General features: G+C 49.9%; 1 protein-coding gene across 6 annotated transcripts in view; it reads left to right on the top strand.

The window, feature by feature from the left end:
* BCL9L (BCL9 like) overlaps window positions 1-20,498 on the top strand; it is a 91,400-nt gene that overhangs the window by 37,041 nt on the left and 33,861 nt on the right. Inside the window, exon 1 of one of the 6 annotated variants that reach the window (XM_073320637.1) lies at window positions 13,032-13,327. The exons of the other annotated variants lie outside the window; for them this stretch is intronic. The gene's annotated coding sequence lies outside the window, so the exon portion shown is untranslated. Of the gene's footprint in view, window positions 1-13,031; window positions 13,328-20,498 lie in introns of those variants that run through there. 6 annotated transcript variants of the gene reach the window in all.

The raw sequence follows: 20,498 nt of genomic DNA, 5'->3' as shown, positions 1-20,498 counted from the left end.
GGAAATCTGCAGGGTGGCACCGTGGTCCTCCATCCATGCTTTCGCCACGCACTATGTGGCCTTCGGACGAGCAATGCTCCAATCAATGGACAACTCCAACCTGGCCTCCTGAAGTTGGGTTTGTGAGTCACCGGATTGGAATTGACATGAACAAGCACTCAAAAAACGGTTACTCCCCTTCTTGTAACTGTTGTTCTTTGAGATGTGGTGTTCATCTCCATTGCAATACCCACACTCCTACCCCTCTGTCAGAGTAGCCGGCTCTATTATGAGCACCATAAAGGCGCGACTCCAGGGGGCGGCTGGACCAACCCGGTGGATGCTGCTATGGGAAAAATCTTCCAGCTACTGTGCACATGGGCGTGCACACACCTGGTTGGAATGGACATGAATAACACATCTCGAAGAACAAGAGTTATGAGAAGTTGAGTAACTTTTTTTTTTTTTTTTTTTTTTTACTATGTCTGAGCATAGCTGTGAACATGTTGTAATGTAGGCAAGGCCAAAGTTTGCTCAGGAACTGGGATAACCTGGTGGGGATGAGGAGTGGAGGAGGCGGGAGGGCAAATGATGCAGGTGACACCTGGAATGTGTTGTCAGAGCTTTGTGGAGACTCTAGATCTGGAATCACACAGCGTAGTGGAGATCAAGAGTGAGGAGTATTGGCAGAGCTGTGGAGGGCCTGGATCCTGGAGCTGGGACAGTAGGAGGTGCTCCAGGGTTAGGATGAGAGTCCACTAGCACAGCTGCCTGGGGAAATATATACTGCACCTGCTTGTGCCTAGCCCTAGGCCTCTGCTATCTTCTATTCTGTTTTCAGTCTCTAAGACCCAGTTCTCCCGGCTTCGGAAGGCGTAGGGAGAAAGAAGGGTTACTGCCTGTGGCTGTATGTCTCTGGTCATAAAGCCCAGTCCTGTCTAGCGCCAGATTTCCTTAAACATATTTAATGGTCTTCAAATAATTTTCCTTTTTATCAGTACCTGAAAAGGCCCCCATAGCAGAGTGTGGCTAATCTGCTAATCTGATACATTCTGCAACCAATGAGATGAATTGATCTTCTCTCCAAGGTGTTATGACTGCTGGCCCAAAATGCATTGGCAGAGCTGTGGGGTGTAGGACCTGTCTGTACTATGCCTGGCAATGCTCAGTGCCTTTAGTTTGTTGTTTTCATAAGCACCAAAGTCCCCCAACGAACACAATTTGGGACTTTTTTTTTTCCCCCTCCATCTGGCTGCAGTGTTCCAGTAGTGACTCGCTGAGCTCACATCAGTAGAGCCTGGTGGAGAAGGTGAACGGGGGGGGGGGGCAGGAGCCCTGTTAAGGACTGGAGGAGGAGACATTAATTAGGTCAGAATGACCTGCAAGCTGCTCAGATGCATCACAGTGCTTTAGAAGTGTAGACCAACAGTTCCAGCCCTGGGCACCTAACGCTGCTGACTTCAGTGGGAGCTGTGTGTATTCAGAAGCTCTGAGAACTGGCATTTTTATCTGGGTGCTTAATAGGAGGCACCCCAGTGTGAAAACTGCAGTCTGCTGGCTTTGGTGCAAACGTGAGCTTGGCCAGTCACAGCGCTGAGAATGCATGTTCAACATGATAATTACAGTAATTACTGACGTTGGTAGTAACCCTAGAGATTGTTCTGAAAACCAGCTTCCTCCTCACTATTCCTGTGTTTTGCTTTTTGCCATTCTCTTGGAAGATTGGTTAGTTCCATGATTTTCTGGTCAGTTTCCCTTTCTGGCTCTCCTGTCCTAGCCTAGCGCTGCAATGGTTGGGTTACAAATGCTGCAGAAATCTTTAAATCCCAGTCATTCTTCCTGAAATGAAGGAAAAGAACCATGAACACGGATTTGTTACTGGCAGGGTTGTTTAAATCCCTCCACCCAAACCTCCTCTCCTGCTCCCAACCAAACTGAAATCCCTTCTAAACTTCATGGCAATCAGTCTCCCTTTGACATTTTGCACTGTAAGCGGTTGTTGCACTGCCTGATCCACTCTTTCCCACGGGGCACACACTGCTTTGTGGCCCACACTACAGCTGTTCGTGGTGTTCTTCCATCCTAGCAATTGTTTTTAATGGTGAAGGAGTGGAAGGAGGGAAGCGTCCCTGAGGGACTATTTAACTTCCACACCTGCCTTTATGTTTCTCCCCAGGCAGGTGACCGGAGCTTGGCACAGCCTGTTTCTAACATAATCACCAGGAAAGATGTTTGTAACAAGGTCTGACCCATGGGCAAACTTTAAAACAAACACAAACAAACTCCTGCATCCAATCGATACTTGGATCAATGGATTATTTTTTTCTCTCTCAGGGAAGATGCTAGGGCTGTGTTGACTCGGTCTGTCGAGGTGGCTGTGCTTGTGTGGCTGTCTACTGGCATATCCCCCTGCCAGAAGGCTGAAACTTAAGGGCCAGAATTTCAAATGCTTAGTGCCCACTATTGGGGCCAGATTTTGGGTGCATGTTGGGTGCTAGGTACTTGGGGAAAATCTGGTCTGTAATGTCCATTGCTGGATCCCATGTTTAACTGGTCCTGTCTTGGGCATATAAAATACTTGAAGGTGGGTGAGACCACTCAGTTTAGAAGCTAGAGGAGTCCTTTCATGGGGCGGGAAATGGGAAGATGTGTGGGAGGGTTCCTGAGCTTTTGGGCAGCCTGTAGATTTGATTCTGTAAGGCCAAATAACATATTAGCGCAATGGCTGTTCAGCCAGTGAAGCATCTGGTAAATCCAATGGGAAGCTGTGGGATAATGTATTTTCTACTATTTGGCCATCCCTGGCAGTCATTTTGTCTCTTAAAACGTATCAAATGGAAAGCTGATTGACAGCATGTTATAGTGAAATGCAGTGCCCCCAGGCTGGAGGGGTGGCAGCATCCACCATAGCTAGTAAGTTTAGTCCTGTTACATCTTGTTAATAAACAGCTAGAAAAGGTTCCTCCAGGTTCTTTAACCCAGCACACTTCCCAGACACCACAACTGTGTGTCTGAAAGGCAGATCCAGTCCCACATGTGCTGTGCTTCAGAGTAGCAGCCGTGTTAGTCTGTATTAGCAAAAGGAAAAGGAGTACTTGTGCTGTGGCTGATCCAGTCCATGGTGCTACTTGTGCTACTTGTGACCAAGGTTGCTATCCTGGAGATCCCTTCTGGGGCCATAATCTGAATAAAAGTGGAACCCTCAGGCCCCGTGACCTGATCCCCAGCCCTGCTGCTTTTGTAGTTTTACTGTATATGACCCCAGTCAAATTGTTGGGGGAGACATCTTCATCCTGGAGATGGCTGGAAGCAAAATCTGAGTATTTGCTAATCCTTGATTAGCCTTCACTATGAAGAAATGGGTGCCTGCTGATGAGCCTTCATTGTTCCCTTCAGTGCTTTGTGGCCAAGTGCTCTATGTTTTTATCCTGGGGTATTGGGTTAGCTAAGGGCAGGGCATGGCATAGTCTTGTGATGGTCCCTTAATGTGAATTCTGGTCAGGGTGGGTTTTTTTTAACCTGGACATTTAAAGTTGTTTGTCCGTCACCTTTCCAGTCAGGTTCTGATGTCCAAGGCTGATTCTGTTGAGTTTACAGGGCTTGGCAGCCAGGAGACAGAATACCCCAGATACCCCATCCTCCACCCCCATTTTGGTGACTGGAACCCCCATGTACTCACTGCCTGCACTCATTGTCTGGGTGGGCCCTTGTTAGGGCTTGGGGACAGTGAGGCGGTATAGGGCTCTCACAGAAGTATCCAGGTAGTGCTCAAAATGAACAGTGTCTGAGTACCTGCCCGCCACGGCAGTGTAGCTTCAACAGGAGGGAAAGTGACACAAAGAAGGCTTCAGCTTGGGTCTCTGGTTTCTACCATGCCTCCCCTTGCCACCAGAGAATTCAGCATGGCAAGAGTTACACATTCCCCATGGGCCTCTTCTGCACACAGACAGATATCCTTATGTGGGCACATTCACGTCTACACACGGTGTGGGCACGCTCACACATGCACATTCATGTGCATGCAAATAGACTCCCCCTGGCATGGGCATGCTTGTACAGGTTCACACAGATATGCTTGAGCAGGCATTCCCATGCATACAGACTTCCGTTGACATGGGTACGCTTGCTCACTAACATGCTTGAGTGGTCTTTGTCACATGCACATGGATGCAAGCTCACGCTGGTGCAGGCACACCCACACTGACACACTCAGACACGCAGCAGAGCTAAGCCACAGTTCTGGTCTATTTTTGGGAGGACTCCTAAGAGTTTGGAAGGTATTTCAGATGTTACAGTCTTAGAGGGGGGAACGCAAGAACAGATGGCTGGAGGGTTCAGAGCAGCAGCCCTGCTGGGTACTGATATTTATAGGTGGATTTAACCCCTGTGTGGTCTTTGGAACCACCTTTAAAGCACAGGCACAGAATCTCTGTTCCAGAAGTGAGCTGCGAGGACGCACACAACAGAACCAAATCCAAATATGGGTGGTCCTTTCCCTTCTGTCTCTCCGAGTCACACGGCTATCCAGATCAATTAGTGATCCAGTTTGGAAATCCAGAGTAACATGCTCCTCCTGATTCCTTGAGTGTGGGGGACGTGACTTTCTCTGCACTGTCAGCCTGGGCTGTTGGCTTAGCTGTGCTCATTTTTCTGTTTGTCTTGTTTAAATTGGGGCCAGTCTGTCTCTTCTGAGCTGCCTCCAGGAGTTAGGGCTATGAGTCCTCGGATGAGCCTACAGTTGCTGGGTTAGCAGGATTAGAGATATCCAAACAAAGGCAGGGCTAGCTTCCTTGCCCTATTTATGGCAATGGGCACCCAGACTCTTGCCTGGTCTTCTGAGGCGGGAGACATTGCAGCCTAGAGAAATATTTGCTTCTGGGCAGACTCCCCTGTGAAGGTGCTTGAGCATCTCCATAAAAAAAATCCTTTTATCTGACCTCTTCTTGTGGCCTGTGCCTGATGATTTAGATGAAGAACATACTAAGTTAGCTGAGCAAAGCTGGTCATGGAGCATGGAATACAACCTGTCAGTGCTTTGCCAGAGGCTGCAGACTCATCCCTAACCCTTCCCCTAAGAGCAGTGAGCTCCCCATTTGGGACCTGAAGTTATACTGTACTATTTATCTTGTATAGTGCATCTTATGCAGGATCCCAAGGGGCTTTTCTGAGATGTATAACTTCAGAGGAAGAGAGCAGTTAAGAGGCAAGAGAGGAAAGTGATGTCTTTACCTGAGATTTGGCGTGACAGAGGAGCTGCAGTGGAGAAGGCTCTTGGTCCAACAGGTGAAAAGTGGGGAGGGGAGGCAGGGCTGTGAGATGCTGGGCAGATCTACTTAGGCTGCTAAACATAAGAAATCGAATAATCAACTTTGGTCTGGAAATGAATGGGAAGCCAGCAGAGCTCCTGAGCCAGAGCAGGAGGCTGATACCCAAAGGGGTATCTGAGCTGGTCCGAGTGAAGGGACAGTGGAGACACTGGCCACACTTGCAAAGTTAGTGCTGCCAGATTAGTGGGTGGCACTGGACTGTAGCTGCTGATGGGAGAGGACCTGGTCATTTAGCCTGTGTGAGAGATGAAGAGGGGAGGCCCAGGCTTGAGGTGGAGATGGACATGCATCACAATGTCTAGCTACCCATTAACCCACTAGGCTTTCTACTGCACTGTAGCCAGAATGGTGCAGGTTGGGGTCCTGGGGTGTTACTGTCTGTACTCTGAGCCACACAGGGCTGTGGTTGTGTCTCCTGTCTACACTGCATGAAACCTCCATAATGACTCGGGGAGGCCAACCCCAGCACATTTCAGTGATATGGACCAATGCAGGGTCTGGGAATCAGGACTCCTGGGTTCTATTCCTAGCTCAGCTGCTGACTCACTGTGTAACCATGGGCAAGTCACTTCCCCTTTCCGTGTGTCCGTCTGAAACCTGGGGATGTGCTCTTCTGCCCTCGCTGAAGGGATTGAGAGGGAGGGTTAATGTTGGTAAGGACTTGGTCATGCAGGGGACAGAGTGCCATTGGCTCCTAAAATCCTCACTCACCCCAGAGGGGACTTTCCACCATATGAACTTAAAGGGCACGAGCTGCTCCCTGGACCCTGCCCTGCTCCTTTTCTTTCCTGTCTGAGATTGAGATTTGTGTCCTTGGAGCTTGCATGTGTGCTGTTTGGCAATTCCCAGCACTTTCCTGGAGCCTTGGCTGGGCTGCTGGAAGCTCTAATGTACTTGAGGCAACAAAGTTGTGGTTTCTAAGGCCTGGCTCGCCCCTTTTCATTGTCCCCATCTTTCTGCCATCTCAGTCTTTCTTCTCCTCCCTCCTTTCCAGTTCAGCAGCAGTAATAAATTTAACTGACATCTCCTCTACTAAATGCCTGGTAATTGCTGCTATGTGTCCCTCACTGTTTAACATGATGATTGTCTCCTCTTCCCCCCCCCCCCCCAATCTGTGCTGCTTTATCTTTCTCCTAATTATGCAGTAGCTCCTATACTGGCCAAGGTGGCAGCCGAATTTTTTCTCTTACAGTTATGCCCTGCTGGTAGCATTGAGTTTGTGAGAGGGGGAGTGAGAGTTTTTTGCCTTCTGTGGCCAACTACCTTTGCCCCACGTTTGGAATCCTGCCTTGGAATATGCCTGTGGGGTGAAGGGAGAGCCTTGTACCTCCTGTCACCAATCCCCCTGACTTCAGAATAGCTCCAATTGTGTTGCTAACCATGCTCTGCAGCTAGCAGGCAGTGGCTTAGAGAATATAGCAAGGAACCATCCTGCTGCACTCTAGAAGCTTTGAATGCATCTGTCTCTATTCAGATGTGACACTGGCTCCCTTAATAAATGATCGTTGAGGCAGTAGAAACCAGGTTGCTCGGCAGCACAATGCATCTTCTGGGGATGTTTGGGCCACCTTTGGCAGCGGATTGCTGCATTCTGTGTGGGTCTGACTACATCTAGATCTGTGTGCAGGGCCGGGGAGATGTACTCACTCTCTTTCTGTACCTGACCATGGAGGAGGAGAGTGCATGGCAGGAGCAATACACCCATTTGATAACTCCCAGTCCCAGAAATCTGTCCACACTTGCCGGCCCTCCCACAATAGCCCCATTGTTCCTGCCACCAGCAAGGAGACTTCCTGCAGTTCCCTGGGCATTGTTAACCCTCTGGTTACGAGCTGCAGAACCAGCAGTGTGCTCCTGGACAAGTGCAGAGTGGAAGGTATAGGGGCAAATGGGGAGAGCTTCTGTTGCCCTTGCCACAAACTTCTGTTGGTCCCATTTCAGAAGATGGGTAGTAGATGTCTTTGTTTAAAATACCATCCCAGCATCCTCCGAGGAGTACTGTATCTGCAGGGATGTAAGCTGGGAGAAAGGGGTCCAGCTGAGCTCCTACATCCTCTCCCCAAATGAGAGCAGGGGGAGAATATTCTGCATATTTCTAGGGTGCTGCTTCCTGTGGTATCTAGCCAAGGTGACTTGCTATGCTGGGGGCAGTCCCAGCCTGTACCTCTGCACACAAAGAAAGATCCAGGTCATCTATCCCCTGTTACTCTGGCACTGTGTCTGGGACAGGAAGTGCCTCTGGGTGTGGGGAGATATATTTGGGATGTTGGGGTGCTAATTCCAGTGGCTTAGATATCTGCATGGAAACCATTTAAAGCAATCCCAGCTTGATCAAAGTGCCCTCTTCCTTCCTGTGCTGTAATGTGATCGTGAGCCCAGGAGCTGCTCTTGGCCTTCTCTGGTTTCTGACTTCTGTGGATTTAAAGACCGCTCTGGAAGGAACAGACGTGCTTTGCCGCAGATACAGGCATGCTGTCTGAAGCGGGACATGGATAGAAACGGGGTGTGTGTGTGTGTGTGGAGTATAATGGATAGTGAATGTAAGGCAGTACTGCCGAGTAGTGGGCTGTGGAAACTCAGAATCCTGGGTTTTGTTCCCTGTTATGGCTGTATCTACGCCGGCCATCTTCCCACTGCCAGAGACAGTCTGCACTACTGCCCCTACCATCACTATAATGGGGTTGCTTGTGGTGATAGAGAGCAGGGCTCAGCAGCCCTTGGGGCTCACTTCCAGGTTACATCTTATGTTCCTAAAATCTCATGCTTCAGGGTTTCAGCTGGCCACCTGCAGGGGTCAAGACGGGATCTCCCCCACCCCCACAATGTATTCTGGGTTTTGTTTTAATTTTTTAATCTCCTTATGCAGAAGCATCCAGGATGTCTGTGGCTGGATATAGGAGGGGTAGGCCAGGGCTCTGAGTGGCACTGAGCATTCTCTATCTCAGGTGCTTGGCTGACAGGTTCTTGCTCACATGCACGTGGTCTACCTGATTGCCATATTTGGGGTTGGGAGGGAATTTTCCCCTAGGCCAGGGTGGCAGGGACCTTGTTGAGGGGTTTTTCAGCTTCCTCTTCAGTGTGTGGGTGTAGGTCACTTACTAGGATTATCTGGGTGTATCTCAATCATTTCCCCGCCATTGTGGGGGGCCTCCTGCACTGGTGCACTTCAGTCTCTCCTATTCGCTGCCTGTGGCTTGTAATAGTCTAGTTTCTTGAGGCTGTAATACCTTGGTCTCATTTCAGTTGTTGGGTTCAGTGTGCAGGTGCTGGATGGTGCTGGTGGACTGTGACGTACAGGAGGTCAGACTAGATGTTCTGGTGGTCCCTTCTGACTCTTTGTCTCAGGGAGGAACGGTCGGTGCTTGCACCCCTACCACACACACACACACACACACACGTTTTCTGTGCCTCAGCGTTACCATTTGTAAAATGAGGTTCATTCCCTGGCCTGTCCTTTGGGGTTGTGTCCCTGGAGGGAAGGGGCGAGGGGGGCTGCTCGAGGTGTTGCTGTTGTGTGTGTTAGCACAGAGTTTAGTTGTTGTTGTTTTTTTTCTCCCATGCATGTTGATTTATTGTGACTCCTCTGTGAAGACTCTGTAGCTAAGGGTCTGGCTGAGCTTCAATTATAAACATTGTAAATCCATTCAGAGTTGAAGCTTGGCACAAACTCTCAGGCCCAGAGGTGACTATTTTCCCCCTTCCAACTGCAGAGACTCAGCCCAGCTGAGGTGGGGGCTCAAGCTGCAGTCAGCTCTTTGGAACAAGCTGATACCCTCAATTCTGCATAGATCCAATCTCTGTCCTTGCCCACTCAATGCCAACTTGTGATGCATTACAACAGGACCTTTCTCAGGGTCACATGAAGGCAGAGCCCTGTAGAGTTGCCACAGCATTTCTTCTGTTACAGAATTATGCTTCAGAATGGTGAGGGTTGGGGAGAGGAAGGGGAAGGAGGTGCTGCACTAGTTGTTCCAGAATCCTTGCAGGAGTCTCTCCAACTCTGAGTTGTGAAGCCCTTAAAATGTGGAGTCTCTTCTGAAACAACAGCTCTGAGAAGTGTGAATTGGCCCATTTCTCCAAACAGGCTGTGAACTTTGAAACTTACTGAACACAATATAAATATTAATGTCATTAACGATTTCACTGACTATCATTTAACTAATGTGTTTATTTCGCAGTGACTGTCAGTAAGCTGCCATCCCACTGCCAGATGCCCCAATTCCCCCTGTGCACCTACCATACAATGTCTAGCTTCCTCCCCGCAACACATTTGCAGTGCAGTAACAGGTCACTGTGAAAATCAGCCACATGTTGAATACAGAATGTATTAGGCAGAGTAAAATAAATGGAAATGACCATCCTAGTGATCAGCCCCGACCTTTGTCTGAGTGTGGTTAACTCCTGGAGTTACTGCACTAAACATAACTGAAGCTGCCACAGAATTTTTGTCTGGCTGCACCATAGCTGCAGAATCCAAGCACCTGGCCACATAGCACAGGGTTTGTTGGCTGCAGGAGTCGCTGCATACCTTGAAATGGGCCCCCAATGAGCCCTAAACACTTGGGGCTAGGTACTTCTGTGGTTGGAAAGCCATGGGGTATCTGTATGCAGCCTGCCCCCTGCTGCCTGTCTGCTGCGTCTTGACAACCCTGCCTGCAATCCCTACACACAGGGGAATGATCTGTGATCCTAATGACTCTTTCCATTCTGTGACCTGGCTGAAGTGGTGACACTGAAATGACAATAACCCCTGTTATTTGGAGCACCTTGCTTCATGCCTGTGGGGTCCAGACACTCTGCTATCACCTGGCCTCTCTGGTCTTTTCTTCTCTTTGTGAGGTGAGTGTCCAGGTAGCTTCTTGTGGCACCGTAGAGACTAACAAATTTATTTGGGCATAAGCTTTCGTGGGCTAGAACCCACTTCATCAGATGCATGGAGTGGAAAATACAGGAGCAGGTATAAATACATGAAAGGTTGGCAGTTGCCTACCAAGTGTGAGGTCAGTCTAATGAGACAATTCACTTAACAGCAGGATACCAAGGGAGGAAAAATAACTTTTGAAGTGGTAATGAGAGTGGCCCATTTCAGACAGTTGACAAGAAGGTGTGAGTAACAGTAGGGGCAAATTAGTATTGGGGAAATTAGGTTTAGGTTTTGTAATGACCCAACCACTCCCAGTCTTTATTCAGGCCTAATCTCATGGTGTCCAGTTTGAAAATTAATTCCAGTTCTGCAGTTTCACATTGGAGTCTGTTTTTGAAGTTTTTGTTATTGAAGAATTGCCATTTTTAGGTCTGTTATTGAGTGACCAGAGAGACTGAAGTGTTCTCCTACTGGTTTTTGAATGTTATGATTCCTGATGTCAGATTTGTGTCCATTTATTCTTTGCGTAGAGACTGTCCGGTTTGGCCAGTGTACATGGCAGAGGGGCATTGCTGACACATGGTGGAATGCTGATACTGACTAACACAGCTACCACTCTGAAACAGGTAGCTTTTGTCAGGCTGACTGACTCAGCAGCCCCACCTGCATCACCCACTGACTCCCAAGACTGAACTGCTGTGCTGCTCCTGAGAGACTGGCTTAGTGGTAAAATAGACGACCCCTCTTCCCTCCCCCCCCCCCCCCGCCACACACACACACACAGTGTTGTCAGTGAAGGACTGGAAAGGGTTTAAGAATATTCATACCTAGGGTTGCCAACTCTCCAGGATTCTCCTGGAGGACCCAGGAATTAAAGATTAATCTTGAATTAGCGATTGTCATGGGACGAAACCTCCAGGAATACATCCAACCAAACTTGGCAACCCTACTCATATCCCCAAAAAACACACTCACTCACACACCCTCTCTCTCACCTCCTTGCCAGCTTTGTGGATATTCTGAATTAACAAGGCATCTTTCCCTTCTGTTCAGAAGGAGTCTCTGTAGGGACCATTAGGAAAAGTTGTTTGTTGGGCCTGCCCCCTAAAAAGTAAGATGTTATGTGGCACCACTGTGCTGCTGTTAAATTTCTGCCATGTCTTACCCGAGCAGGGCTGCATTTCAGTGCTGGGTGAGCGATTCCTGTCCTTAGTCTGCTGTACCTTGTAGGGTGATTGGAGAATTAGAAAAGTAGGGCACCTAAAGGGCTTGGAGACACTGGTATGATGTGCTATAGAAAAGCAGAATAACCTGAGACTTGGGCCAGCACTGTGGAGTGTGTCTCACTTATGTGCACCCACCAGAATGGGAAAGCCTGAGAAACTTCATGTGAAGGTGGGAGGAAGGCTTCTGGGACAGGAAGAACAGGGGAGCTGGTGAAGCTGATGCCCTTTCAGGATGCTAGGTGGGGAAACCCGCAGTGGTGTCCAACCCACCCTCCCAGCAGTGCAAAACCCAAACTCTGATACAGTGATGGAAGGGGGAGTGCTCTGTGCCTGCTCATCTGTCTTTGGGCCTTTCTTTCCCCTTCCCCTGTCTCCCCCACCCCCAATCCAGAGGCCCCTGTGTTGAAGTTTCAATGCTCTCAGACAGTCCCTGCTCCTTCCGCTCTGGCAATTTCTTACAGGCAGCTGCCACTGCTTTGCTAGCAGGATTCTAGCTGCCTGCTCTGACGCTGCACAGTAAAAGGTGAAAGGTCACCCAGGGTGGAATTTCCTGCCAGGCAGATGCATGGCTATTTCCCCTTTAACCTTAAACCCCAATGCGCCTTAGTCATGTTTGCATGCAAATAAGAGCAAACGGGGGTGGGGGGAGCTGCCGGGAAAAGGAAGCGACCTCAGTCAAGGTTTAAATATAGAGCCAAGGCTTTTCACTGCATGCCGGGCCTGTTGTTTATAATCTTGGAGGAGTGTTTGGTGACTTCTCATGTCTCATTTGCAGCCCATGCTCATTCGAGGCAGCACAGTTCAAAAGTGCTTTCTGTGCAGAGTGAGAGCAGTACAGGGCAACCACCCTGCACTCCCAACTGTCTCCATCATTTCCCTGCGTGCCAGTGCCTCCCACTGGTGGTAGTGTTGTATACACGTATGTCTCTGTGATTTAAGCTGCTCACTAGTGTGGAAGGGGTCCAGCCTGCGTCCCCTCACGCTACTCAGAGATGATCCTGTCCTTTGTGCAAAGCCCGAGGGGCTCAGAAGTGGGCCATCAGTCATGTTGCAAGCTGGGACCTGTAGTCCAAACATCCGCATCTCCATATCAAAGAGCAGGGTAGCTGCTGCGTTCATTCTGCTTTATTAGTGACCAGCAAAGGTTTGGCTCCGAGGAGCCTTACATGGCGGTGAACAAGACTAATTTTAACCCAAGGGCAGGGGGAATTGGAATTATGTACATGTGCTCTGGCCCTTCTCTACATACCACACACATCAGCTGAAGCCCTGACTTTCCTGGGTAGCCTCTAAAATGTTCCTGTTTGGGAAAGATTTAGGTTCCCCTGCTCTGATGTGTATGGTATGTAGAGAAGGGCCAGAGCACACGTACATAAGTCAAATTCCCCCTGCCCTTGGGTTAAAATTAGTCTTGTTCACTGCCCTATAAGGCTCCTCGGAGCCAAACCTTTGCTGGTCACTAATAAAGCAGAATGAAGGCAGCAGCTACCCTGCTCTTCAATATGGAGATACGGACTGTTTGGACTACAGGTCCCAGCTTGCAACATGACTAGTTTACCTGGATCTGGCTGGAGCATTGCATGATGGGAGTTGTAGTCCACATGGGCTGCACCCCTGTTCAAAGCAGGAGGTGATGGCGGTTTGCATGGCTTAAAGCCTCTGTTTCTGGGAGGATTTTGTGCAGGTTGTTGGGGAGCCTTCAGCTACTCTAGGATGGGGGACTGCTTTGAGATTTCCCTGGCAATTCACAGCGGAATTCTCCATGCACTGTTTATCTGAGCTGGCATCAGCTGGGTTCCTGCCAGTGGCGCATCAGGGCTACATGGCTCTACTCGCCCATGCCGTCTACAGCACTTGCAGAAACTGCTCCTTGGAATGCTGCTGTTCCCACATTCAGGACTTGGGGCCAAGGGAAAGGGTCCAAATTGCAGGTAAATCCACTGCTGTGCTGTGTCAGGTTGTCTGCCTTGCTGGAGGTGAGTGAGTTTGCCAGTTCTCAGTGCCAGCTGTTGTAAGGCCTGGGAGTTTAGTTGAATCCCCTGGGCAGCGGTGACACCTAGTGGCACAAGATCAGAGTCCATGGGCCAGGTTTAGAGACCGACTACTTGCCAAGACGCCACTGAAAATCTCCTCAATGCAATCTGAGACGTGCTGAGGTTGGGCTGAGCTGGCCGATTGCTCCTCCATGTTGGGAGCTGAAGGAGAATTCCCTCCATTTGCTCCAAGTTTCTGGAGTTGCCTGTGGGTTTAATCCTAGGAGGCACTGACCATCCCCACGCAGGCAGATCCAAGAAGACAGGGTAGGCAACTGGTGAGGATTAACTCTGTGTGAGCGCCTTGCTGGCATGGAATGTACCTTGCAGGCAGATAGGGATTGTGAGTGGCCTGTCTGATCCCTTGGGCACAGGGTTCCCACTGGAATCGTATGTCACACCTGCGAAGGGAGAGTTTAGTCTAAGGGCAGGAGCCCCCTGGGCTTTGCTGCTCGCTGAGGCCTGACCTGCATTCTCTGACACTGTGCAGACACTGTAATGCCCCGTGTGTGAGCCCTGGGAGAACTGAGCTTAGTAGCCTGCTCTGAGGCTGCTGACCTTTGGGAGGTGGGACTGTTGTGGGAGAGACTGGCCTTATTTTTAGAGCAGGGAGGGGCTCAGGAAAGGGAGTCAGGACTCCTGGGTATTACAGGCCTGGCACTGACTTAAGCCCTTCTCTCTCCAAAGGGGATGATAGCTGCTTCCCTCATGAGTGCAGCACCGTGAGACTCTCTCTGCTGAAAAGGAGCTACAAAAATGTAAACTGTGATTGTTCCCTTCCCTTCTTGGGGCTGAGGGAAGTATTGTATGTGCCCTTTAAGAGTCTGTGCCCTGTGTGGGAGTCCTGCCCTGCCCTGCCCCAGGCACACTGGGCTGGAGGCTAGGTGCTGGGAGCTCTGCATTTTATGTTACTAGGTAATACCTGAGCTAGTCTTTATCCCCCTACCCCCAGGGGATGAGGCTGAGTCTCCGGTGAGTCACTGGCACTTCCTGAACCCCTCTGATTCTCAGGTGACGGAGTGATGGCAGCTAGCAGTGCTGTAGGCCCAGTGGAGCCCTCTGCACCCAGGCTGCCTGCAGGAGAGGGGTGTGGAGAGGAGGAATGTTTAGAAGGAGACACTGCGGAAGCAAGAAGAAAAGGAATACTTGTGGCACCTTAGAGACTAACCAATTTATTTGAGCATAAGGTTTTGTGAGCTACAGCTCATTTCGTGCATCCGATGAAGTGAGCTGTAGCTCACAAAACCTTATGCTCAAATAAATTGGTTAGTCTCTAAGGTGCCACAAGTACTCCTTTTCTTTTTGCGGATACAAACTAATACAGCTGCTACTCTGAAACCTGAGGAAGCAAGTTCACTTATAAAGCAGATGACCCACCCCATTGGCTGCTGCTGGTGATTCAGTCAGAGCTGCCTCTAGGAGAATCTAGAGAGACCAGGTGGGTGAGGTATTATCTTTTATTGGGCCAACTTCTATTGGTGAGAGAGACAAGCTTCTGAGCTCACACAGAGCTCTTAGAATCATAGAATATCAGGGTTGGAAGGGACCCCAGAAGGTCATCTAGTCTCTTCTTCAGGTCTGAGAGACGAGAGTGTCATAGCAAATTACAAAATGGAACAGATTGTTTAGCATAAGTAGTTAACACACATTTCAAGGGACCATTCAAGGTGAAGTGTGTAGACTGGTTCCTCCCTGACCTCCCAAATCAGGTGAGCAGCCTGGGCTAAAATCGCATTCACCCTTGAGCTGCTGGCACTAAGAGATAGCTGTGGTGCCTGTGATACAGGCTGTTGGTGTTGTATTGTACAGAGGCCTGCTGTCTGAGATACCCAGGGACTCCTTTGGAAAGCCACGTGGCTATGTAGGGCCTGCAGGGCATGGTGCCGGGTACCGGATGTTTGTTTGTTCAGCCTTTGGCATGGGGAGTGAAGTACTGGATGGAGCTCCTCTTGAATAGGGAGCCAGGTGTGATCTTGTGGGGAGAGGGGAATTGGGAGGGGGTGGATTTGCTGAGGGCAGGAGCCTTCCGGGATGATGGGGAGGCCAGCACTCCCTTCTCATGCAGTGCAGACACCTGCTGGGCACCACAGGCCTACACTGTCTTGGCAACACCTGGCCTGGCCGAACCTCGAGCAGCTGGACTGGGAGGGCCTCTCCATTGCCATCTTTCTCATCCCATCCTTGGCAGTGCATAGCCTTGTCACAAAATGCCCAGGCTTTTCCCCATTCCTTGCCTGGTACTGGGGGGCCTGCAGGTGAGGGATGTGGAGAGGAGGAACTTCCTCTGCCCTCAACAGGCCCCCTTTAGGACTCAGAGCACCGTGGCACATTCAGTCATTGCCATCTCTGCTGAAAAGGATCAGTTAGTGCCAAGTGCTGTGTGACAAAGTCCACTCACCGGAGCGGCGCCTCCTGCTGTCTGTTACAGGGATTAGCTCCTCCAGCCAGTGTGCCCTCTCCAGGTGGTGCCTCTCCCATCGTTGTCTCCACTTGCAAACCAGGCTCAGTCCAATTACCGAAGCATTCTCTTCATGATTCGGCCCTCCAGCTGTATCACCATCTGTTTCTTCACACTTCCGGGGTTGGGACCGTGGGAGGGAGGGAGAAGTATCTTAGTTCAACAGTCCAGCCACTTCCCCAGTGGCAGGTGAGGGGGGTGACCCAAGCCCATTCAGTACTCTGGGTCCCAACCCAGGGACCTTGTAGATAGCAGCCTCCTGCTGCCTCACTCAATGTTGCTTCTATTCCCTGGGCCACTTCCCTGTGCCACCAGCACCTTCTTCACCCTCTCCTCAGGGCTTTCAGACAGCCAGACGCTCCCTCAGTCCCTGCCAGCAACTGCTCTGTCCAAGGTGCTACCCTTCCTGCAGCCCACTAGGAACACAGTTCTTACTCCTTAGGCTCCCTGCAGCAGCTGACTGTCTCTGTCCCTGCAGCTCTCTTTTATGTGAGCCCACTGGGCATTGATTGACTGCTCTCTGCAGCCTCTCTCCGATTGGCTGATCCCTGCACTGCTTCCCTATGCTGCTTTTAACCCCTTCCTTTCTGGTGTGGGGTGAACAACCCATCACATGGTATGTTTGAACAGAGGGCACCAGATAGCTAGGAGATGGTAATGGCTTCCATTCTCCTACTGGGTTTAGATCTAGAGGCTCCACACCCCAGGACCTGCTCTTCGCAGCTGCCTTTCCTGCTCTCTAGCTGGAATTTCTTCCCCCAAAGACTAATCCTTTGGCCTGCCCAGCTGCAGCTGGTAAATGTGTGTAAAAGCACCTGTGGTGCTCCCTTTCAGGATGGGAGCACTCATGCTTTCAAGGGCCAGTGCACAATAGGCATGTAGAAAGAACATTGCTGCCACACAAAGGGACAGTGGTTAAGGTGTTAAAGCAACAGGTAGGGAGTTGGCAGTATTAGTGGCCTACCAGCATCCAGGCCTGGATCCTGATCCTGGTAAAAATATGGGTCTGCAGACTGCTCCTGATGCCCACCCTCTGCATGGGAATCTGCCCTGCCTTCTCCTGCCTGTGGCCCCTCTCACTGGCCACTCCATGGAGTCCCAGGATCATAGTATTTTGTTTAATTCTGAAGGATCCCAAAATGTTTCATAAACTCTATATGCGGCCTGCTGAAACACACTCCACCCCAGAGGTGGGTGCATCAGGCATGTGCATGGCACACAGACGAAGCCCAGCCTTGGCTCTCACATAGCACCCATGGGAGAGCAGTGATGAGCTGGGGTTTCAAGGTCTTGCCCAAGAGCACTGCACCCTTGAGATGGTTAAGAGTGGGGGGGGGGGCAGAGGTCCACACCCAGAGCAAAAGCCAGAGGCTGCAGAATTCCACAGCAGGTCACTGCTCCAGTGGCAGCAAAGACATCAGTACACAAGCATGGTGAGAATTGCATAAGGGGACCCTGTTATCTTATGTAGTGGCTGGGCAAAGGGGGGCTGGACTGCAGGGCTGCGCCAGGGCTGGCAACGTCACATGGGAGAGTGGTTCAAATAGGGAATCTGCAGCTTTCCCCTTACATGCTGTAGTCCAGGTCTCATCAGTGCTCTTGCCCCCACTAAGGAGCTGCATGTCATGGCGACACAGGGGGTCCCGTGGAATTGTCTAAGTAACAGAGAATGAGGAGTAGGCTGAGGTTCTGGGATTTTTTGGGTAGCAGAATAGGGTGCTGGGGGAAGGATGAGGTCTCAGGAGATTCTGAGTAACAGGATCTGGGGCTGGGAATGTTCATTGGGCACTTTGCGGGGGGGCGGGGGTGGAAAGGTGGTTAATGTTCATGAGTATTTCCCCTACCAGGACCTGCTCTGCCTGAGCCCAGCCATGCTGGTGCTCTGTTCTCTGCGAGGCCCAGCTCTGACTGAGCAGTGCCAGTACCTCCCCTTGCAACCTAAGAGCTCTGAGATGTTTACCAGATGCTGGGAATGGGCAGCTGGCTCCCAACAGCAGCTTGTGACTCTGGCCTGTTCCGACACAGTGCGGGAGAGCTCCTGCCTCAAAGGAAATCAAAGCTCCCCAGGCCTGAATAGCCAGCAAGTGCCTTAGATATTCATGGCTTTTTTGCCTGAGCTCCCTATCACTGCATGCCTGTAGTGCTGGGAAGTGGGTAGCTGCAGCATCTCATACATGGGACAACGGGACCACTACAACTTTCTTACTGGCTTCTCCTTCCTTTTGGGAATCAGGTTGTCTGATCTCTGCATGACCGCCTGCAAAAGTCCCATTGAATAGCTGGGCAATGTGTGTGAGAACAGCATGGAGCACTGACTCTTCCCTATACATCTTACATGTGTGAGGTGGCTAGGGAGGATTTGCCAAATGGGCTGAGACCCCAAGGCAATGAGCAAACCAGGTAACTGATTTCGGGAATCACTAGGAAGGGGAGCTGCCTGCCTGGCGGTCAGAGCCATGCTCTAGCTCGGAAGTAGCATTTCCTATAGTCAGAGAACCACAGAGGGGAAGCTTCCTTTGCTGACTGGCCATTGCTGGGGGCAGATGGCATGAGCAACCTGCAGTGAAATGGGGAAGGTGCAAAGCAATATTTAGGGGAGGTTCTGTCCCTTCTCTGTCCTGATTCCCTCTGTTCTTAGACAGATCTGTCAGTTTGTCTGGGCCTTGGTTTCCAAATCTATAATGTGGGGGATATGTATCCCTAGGCAGGGAATGGAAGAGGAAGTTTGAGTGTTCATCCCTTTTAAAATGGTTTGAGATCCTTGGCCAAATAACACTGTGGAAAAGTAAAGTATTGTTCCTGCCCTTTGAAAAAGCCCTGATGGGTGTAATAGGATTCTGTCAAAATTACTCTTAAAAACCTGTAGGATCCAACAGAACATTAAGTTCTTTCTGAAGGGCTGTTTAAATCCTGCTATAGAGCTTGTGAGTCCAATACACTTCATTATTCCGTCAGATTTAAGAATGAATGGATAGTGAAGGAAGGTCAGTCTCTTCTATTCCCCTTGCCTTGTGATATAGGAATGAAGGACATCAGTGTTATTGATAAGGTAGTACATTTAAAATGGATGCACTTTTTTACACAGCACACAATCAGTCTGTGGAACTCTCTGAATAAATCTGTTAGTCTTTAAGGTGCCACCGGGACTCCTTGTTATCTCTCCATGTGTGCACTCATTGGGCATTGTCATTCTGTGGGGCATGACAGCACAGCACATAGAGAGCCCAATTCTGGTTTCACCTGTGCCCATGTAACTCCGGATTTACTTTGGCCTGTTATGAGTTCTTGACCAAGTGTCTCCTTGCTGACAGGTAGAGAGGTGTCACTGACATGGTCAATCTCCTTCCTTCTCTAATTGTCTTGATTCTGGTTTTCCCTGCTTCCTTTCTCGCTGTTGCTCTGTCAGTGTGCCGTGCACTCCCCTCTTGCTGGCTGGTGTGACTGAAGGATTGCACTGCAGTGTTGTCAGTCTGCACTCAAATGTGGAAGTAGCAGGGCAGGCGGATTGGCTGCTGGGTGGCTTCCCTGCTCCTTCTGGAGGCAGGGGGTAGGGGAGCCTCTGCGTTCTTGTGGCTGCGTCAGGAATCTGTGTGTTATCATCCTTTCAGTTTGAGCAGGAGCATGATTCACCAAAAACTCCTCCGAGAATGCACCAGGGTTTCAAGTTGCTTGAAATATCAGCTAGCAATTCCGGGACTGTGACTGTGTCAGGTTCACTCCTCAGCCTGGAGTTTCCTCCTCCTCCATCGATCAGACTGAGACTGCAGGAGACTTATTGAAACCAGCTTCTTTTTTTTTCCTGTCTAAAGGTCTTTTGATTTAAATCTGCGGCTTGTTGAATGTGCAGAGCACCAAATACTTGCCTGCAATGTTTTGCATTTAGCATCTCAAAAGGCTGTAGAGGCATTTATTAAGCTTCACTTATCCCTTAGCACACTAGGTTATCATCTCCATTTACTGATGGCGACACCGAGGCACATAGACGTGAAGTGTCTTAGTCAAGGTCACTCAACGAGACAGTGGCAGAGCAAGGAATAGAACCCAGGAGTCCTGGCTCCTTGCTTTAACAACTAGGAATGAAAAGTTGCTGATGTCTTTAAAGCTGCCAGGTAGGGGTAAGGTGTCTGCTAAACCTGCTGTCTTGTCACTAGTTGTCAAGGGAGCCACATTTCTATGCAGGCTCGTTCTTTGATGTGTGCTCTCTAGGAATATTTTGGGTCATTTGTCACCCTGGGTCCATGTAGGCACTTCTCAATGGATCTTCCATGGCCCGGATTTTGACATGTCTTCTGGACAATTTTCCTAAGCTTCTCATCTGCCCCTTCACCAAGAAGTCCATCATCTCACTGCAGAGAGACTGATGGGGGAAGGGGCTTATCTCTCTATGTATCTTCAACAGGATGCAACTGTTGCTACTGCCTAAGGCACTGTAAAAACTTGCAAGCAGTCACTTCTGGCTGCAATTCTGTTGGATCTCTCAAACTAAGAGAGGCCAGATTTAGTTAGAATGTAAGTAGGAGAACCTCCCCAGAGAAACCCTGGATTATCAGGGGGGCTTGAGTCAGGATTGGCAGTGTTGAGGGAAGGAGGAGCCAGGGGCTGAAATAACAG

The sequence above is a fragment of the Lepidochelys kempii genome, chromosome 22 (genome assembly GCF_965140265.1).
Source record: "Lepidochelys kempii isolate rLepKem1 chromosome 22, rLepKem1.hap2, whole genome shotgun sequence".
NCBI classification, from domain to species: domain Eukaryota; kingdom Metazoa; phylum Chordata; order Testudines; family Cheloniidae; genus Lepidochelys; species Lepidochelys kempii.
Note: the sequence above shows the minus strand (reverse complement) of the source record. Positions and strands in the feature narration are given on the sequence as shown.